We start from the raw sequence: 6,000 nt of genomic DNA, 5'->3' as shown, positions 1-6,000 counted from the left end.
GGGGAGTGCTGCTTACACTGTTGTGCTATTACTATATATTCAGAAAAGGTACATCTGAATGTCTTGATGATTTTAGGAAATCATTGATGGAAACAAATGTAATGATAAATATAAGTAAACATATTTTCATAGCATTACCAATTGGTTTATGGAGCACTGATAAACCTCTTCCAGACTGCTGGTCTCCGGCCCCTTAAAAGACAACTCTAACAAGAGGGATGTGGAAACTGCCATATGTATTTCCTTTTTTAAGCAATACCAGTTGTCTGGCTATACTGTACTGCTGATCCTCTGCCTCTAATGCTTTTAGCCATAGACCCTTAACAAGCATATGCAGATCAGATGTTTCTGACACTATTGTCAGAGCTGACAAGATTAGCTGCAAGCTTGTTTCTGGTGTTATGCAGACACTACTGCAGCCAAATAGATCAGCCCTGGTATTGCTTAAAAGGAAATAAATATGGCACCCTCCATATACTTCTCACTACAGTTGTCCTTTAACCTCTTGACGGCCACAGATTTATCCCCCCAGTGACCAGGAGATTTTTTACAATTCAGCACTTCGCCACTTCAACAGTTTATTGCTCGGCCATAGAACTTAGCACCCAAAAGAATTTTACTTCCTTTTCTTCCCACTAATGGAGCTTTCGCTTGGTGGTCTCTGATTGCTGTTGCATTTTTTAATTAATTTAAAATAGGCTTTTTTTTATTTAAAAAATGCTATTTTCTCTTTTTTTTCCCCCTCTCCTAAATTGGTCCAACACTACAAAACATACAGTGCACAATACATACATAAGCATATGCCTATGATAGGGATTAGATTGTGAGCCCCTCTGTGGGACGGTTAAGTGACAAGGCGATATACTGTGCAGTGCTGAGTCAGATGGCATCGCTATACAGATACATTCCCCCCCTCCCCCGTAATGATTACAGCATGCCAGCTGCGATCGCTGGCTGGCAGGCTGATCACGGAGCTCTGCTTTGTTTATTTACGGACGCTCTCACTCATGCGAGCTCCCATCTAATCTCATGATGGACGAGATGACGACACATGGCATGACGGTGGAACAAGGGAACCACTCTGCACCTGCCATCCTGCGTTAGGCAGTCCAGAGTTGTTAAGGACCAGAGCCTTTTTTTCTCAGAGACAAATCTAGGGTCACTGTGATTGGCTCACAGTGTGATCACAAGTTCAGGAGACAATGAACTCATCTCCTAGTTGAAGCACGTAGAACTGCTGTCATTATGACAGCATAACAATTAAGCTGCAGAGACATCAGAGCAGCATGAATGGCAAAAGCAATGTGTCTGCAGGTCATGAGTAGCTGAAATTTAAGCCCTGGCAGGAATAAGAGGCCATGTCATCTGCAAGAGGTGAATGTTATGCCGTTTAACAAAACAGTCTTATATAGCAACTAGTAAAAAGGCCCACCCGTTAAAAAAGGACGCTACCCCCCCCCCCCCCCCCCACTCCCCACAATGTGTGCACAGACGTGTTCCGATTGCCCATCCACTATCGTGGTCCAAAGTATATGCACACAGGGAGATGTTACTTGCTTGGCAGTTGAAAGTTGTTATTTCCCACAATGCAATGAAGTTCACAGACAGCAAACTGTCAGGTCTGGGAGCAGGGACACACACACAAAGGGACAGGATGCAGAGACACTTAGGTATTATTATATAGGATGAAAGTAGTCTTATATAGCAAAAGTAGTCTTACATAGTAATGAATGGCCACAATATGTTTAGAACAATTGGTTTAGCACCCTGAAAACATTGAATCTCCTTATTTCTACTTGGTTTCTCAAGCAAGCCAAATCATTAAGATACATTTTAAAAATGTTCTTATGTTATCAGAGCACACTGTAATTTTTGGTACAGGTTATGGTAATCTATCACATTAGTAAACTGTGTGACATAGACTAATCACCGTCCCAATTCACATCTGATCTAGCTGGGCCAGCATCTGGGTCTAAATGACTTGAGTTCTCAAGAAATGGCATTTTTGATGTCACACAGTGAATCTGTGCCTTTGCCAAGACAGAGACAAAATTAAACCTCGCCTACAAGCGTCCCAGTTGGAATAATCAATATCAATTGCAATTCATCACACTCTCCAGATCGAGCATATAACAGTGTTTGGATAGAAATGGCTGCTGTAGCACAGATGCTGGTACAAAAACTCATTTTGCCATCTTCATTTTTGAAAGAAAGAGTTTTCAGCTTTCTCTTTGGCTGCCGCCCAGGGAATAATAAGCACAGAGAACATTAGTGTAATTAGCATTTAATGGCTGACATTGTCTCAAATATTTTAGACTAAGATTGAGGATAACTTTAGGAGAAAAGATCAGGCATGCCCATGACACATTACATGGTGCAGCATTCCAAAACTGCACAGCTAGACAAAGCTGATTGCGGCACAAAAATGAATATGCATAATACGTTGCAGATTTTTTTGTCTCATTGTAATACTATTACAATGTGTTAAGTCTTGAAGGGAACCAGTAAACTTTAAGTTAATAAAAAAATATCCTTATGGCTTAGTATATTTAGAATGTGTACATCCTTGCCTCTTTAAAAAGTGATGCTCCCCCTCCCTTTATTTTCCCCTATGTACTGGCAACAGTCAAATGAGTGTGGAAGCCCTGCTGGTCCAATACAGCTTAAACCCACCTATTCCCACCTATCATCTTCTGTTCTCTCTCAATTCTCTGTGTTTCTTAAAGGGGAACTGAAGTAAGAGGTTTACGGAGGCTGCCATATTTATTTCCTTTTAATCAATACCAGTTGCCTGGCAGCCCTGCTGATCCTCTGCCTCTAATACTATTAGCCATAGCCCCTGAACAAGCATGCAGCAGATCAGGTGTTTCAGACTTTAAAGTCAGATCTGACAAGACTAGCTGCATGCTTGTTTCTAGTGTTATTCAGATACTACTGCAGAGAAATAGACCAGCAGGGCTGCCAGGCAACTGGTATTGATTAAAGGGAAATAAATATGGCAGCCTCCGTATACCTCTTACTTCAGTTCCCCTTTAATACAGCTTTTTATGGAAAGGAAAATGTTGTTTTAAAACTTGGTCTATATTAATTTTATATATAGAACTGTGTAGAATCTAAGTGAAACAAGCATTCCTGGAATATAGGGTTTACATTTAAAAAAACAAAAACAAACTGTGTTATTTAACCACTTAAGGACCAGGGTCTTAACACCTCACCCCCCCCCCCCCCCACCCCCAGTGACCTGGCTATTTTTTACAAAACAAGCCACTACAGCTTTAAGGGCTCGCTGCAGGGCCGTACAACTCAGCACAGAAGTGATTTCCCCCTTTTCTGCCCACCAACAGAAATGTCTGTTGGTGGGCTCTGATCACTGCTGCGTTGTTTGGTTTTTAATAAATATATATATATATTTTTATAATAAACAATACAATTTTTCCTTATTTTTGTATTCCCCTTCCTCCCTCCCCCGCCAGCCAATCACAGTGATTGGCTCTCATAGACATCAGCCTATGAGAGCCGATCACTTCCTGAGCCTCCAGAGGGGACAGCCGTGCCACACGCCTGTCCCTAGTACTGCGCTGCTTTAGATTGCAGCGCTGTATGGCGTTAATAGATGGCGGTTTTGCCGCCTTACAGTCCCTAGCGGCGATCACCACTGGAAGACTGATGATGGAGCAGAGCACGATCTCCTGCAAAACCACGCCCCAGGACTTCCCGCCACTTGGCGTGGAGTGCTCCTGGGCTGCCGCCACGTTCACTCCATTTGGAGTGGAGCACTCGGCAACAGGTTAAAGAAAGATAAAACACTTTTAGTTTATTTTGCTTTGTAGGCTGCTGAGAAAAATTCTAGGAACTTCCAGTGGAAGCAGGAAATTTGAGAGCTGGAGAGCCGTGTAAGTTTAAGCGCCACTATAGGCACCCATACAATTATTGATAACCATAAATAAATAAATAAATAGCAAGCGTCGGGGCCGCTATAAATGATATGTGTATGGGCACCTATAGCAGTGCTCGATATTGAGCGTTTTTCTATAAACAATATTTAGCATTTTTTGCTGTAAACGGAATTGGCCATTACTGAATAAAGTAAACAGAAGTTTTTTGGGGTTAAAAAAACAGAAGGTTAGTGGTGCAGCACCTGTCTTAGTGCTAGATACGACCTAATTGAGGTTGATACACAAAGTTGCGGTAATATTGCTGTGGGCAGATAGCACACGGCAATATTATGTTACTTCTGGAAGTAGGTTGCTGCAGTTGAAGTGGTAGATATCAAACACTAAACTTGCTATAGAAGAACAGAATCCTGACAGTTGTGAGTGATCTGCTGTTACTTCCAGATACATTAATCAGTGTTATTAAGCACTAAGAAAGAATTTCCTTCTGTGACACTTTTCCTGTGATGGAAGATAACATGGGCTGTGGTCATCCAAAAGTATTTAAATCAATTGCCATGCTTTATTTATGAGTTTGAGTTGGCAGATATCACAGTAACAAATTTGATAACTGTGGGTATAAAGACCACGACTATACCATACTACAGTGTTACAATGTAGGCCTTTCCATATATTGTGATGTGATGTGCTTATCGATAGATAGATAGATAGATAGATAGATAGATAGATAGATAGATAGATAGATAGATAGATAGATAGATTATGGAATAGTGTGTTGGGGAAATAACAATATAGTTTTGCTAATGCATTTGAAAGGAAAAGTCCCATAGCTTTTTTATAAGAGAGGAATGAATACTAATTTTTATTAAAATGTAACACCCTTGATCAGCAGGTGCACTCTGGTTGCTAACCTCCAGTCTTCCAGTCTCTGGAATGCTGTTTCCCTTAGAGACACAGGCAGTGGCATAACTACAATCCATGGGGCCCCCAGCAAAACTTTGAAAGCCCCCCCCCCCCCCCCCCATTGTTTACACCCCTTCCTTGCCGCCTAATGGTGACATTTGTGGCCTGGAGGATCATCTTACAAGGGTCGTAAAACAAGTGATCTTCTCACTCATAACAAATGTAGCAACAAAAACACTTGATATGGAGGATGGTCCCCTATATCGGTGGAAGAGAAGGTTAGTAGTAGGGGGTCCAGCAGCTCTGGGCCCCTCTGCAGTTGCTCCCCTATAGTTACACCCCTGGGGTACTGACACAGCTTCAGCATGCTTATCTTCTCTCCCCTGTGTACAGTGGTTGTAGGCATCATGCAGGTGAGGTGAGGAGGGTCCAGAAGACAGACCACAGAAGCAGGCAGCCAGGAATGTGATAAGTAAGACACTCTGACTAAGGTTTGTCTGAGGGGCTGTGCTGCTAAAGTTGTGGCTGTGTGAGGAGTTCCCCCACCACAATCTATACAGGGATCTCAGCCCTATCCTCCTGCACCAGCAGCAGCAGCAGTACACACATCTAGCACTTATGGGTAAGGCAGGTGATTTTTTGGATGCAGGGTGAAACCTTATTCGACCATCTCAAACAAGAGAAGTGCAGGGCCATAGCCATTGAGAACAGATGAAGCACATAGTGCACGATTAGGTTGGTTCTTTTCTGGCAAGTGGTAATGGCTGCCCTTATCAGAATCAATTTTATCAGAATCAATTTTATTTCGCCAAGTAAGTTTGCACCTACAAGGAATTTGTCTTGGCAGTTGCTTAACAAACACAAACACAAACAAAAACAATACAAGGGCAGACAGTGTGTATATTACAAGTCAAGGACATTATAAGTATAGTGGCAGAAAGCAATGTGAGAATTGTTCATTTACAGTTCTGTGCTGATTACTATCAAGTCCTAGCAGCTCTAACGTGGTTCAGCATTAAGTATGGCTACCGCTTGTGGAAAAAAGCTGTTCCTGTGTCTGGAGGTTTTGGTAGCGATTGACCGGAATCTTACTCCTGAAGGCATGCGCTGGAAGATGGAGTGAGCTGGGTGAGAGGGGTCAGAGGCAATTTTGGTTGCTCTTTTTCTGCACCTGCTAGCGTAAAGATCCTGCAGGGAAGGTAAA

The 6,000-nt window shown here is 42.3% G+C and overlaps 1 long non-coding RNA gene across 1 annotated transcript in view; it reads left to right on the top strand.

Annotated features, from left to right (window-relative positions):
* The first annotated feature begins 1,623 nt into the window (after positions 1 to 1,623).
* The window catches only part of LOC137570696 (uncharacterized), a 38,888-nt gene continuing 34,511 nt past the window's right edge, over positions 1,624 to 6,000 (top strand). The window contains exon 1 of the long non-coding RNA XR_011031142.1: positions 1,624 to 1,670. This is a non-coding gene — a long non-coding RNA (uncharacterized lncRNA). The remainder of the gene's footprint in view (positions 1,671 to 6,000) is intronic.

This window comes from Hyperolius riggenbachi, chromosome 4 (assembly GCF_040937935.1).
Source record: "Hyperolius riggenbachi isolate aHypRig1 chromosome 4, aHypRig1.pri, whole genome shotgun sequence".
In the NCBI taxonomy this organism is placed as follows: domain Eukaryota; kingdom Metazoa; phylum Chordata; class Amphibia; order Anura; family Hyperoliidae; genus Hyperolius; species Hyperolius riggenbachi.
This window is presented reverse-complemented; position numbering and strand designations above follow the sequence as displayed.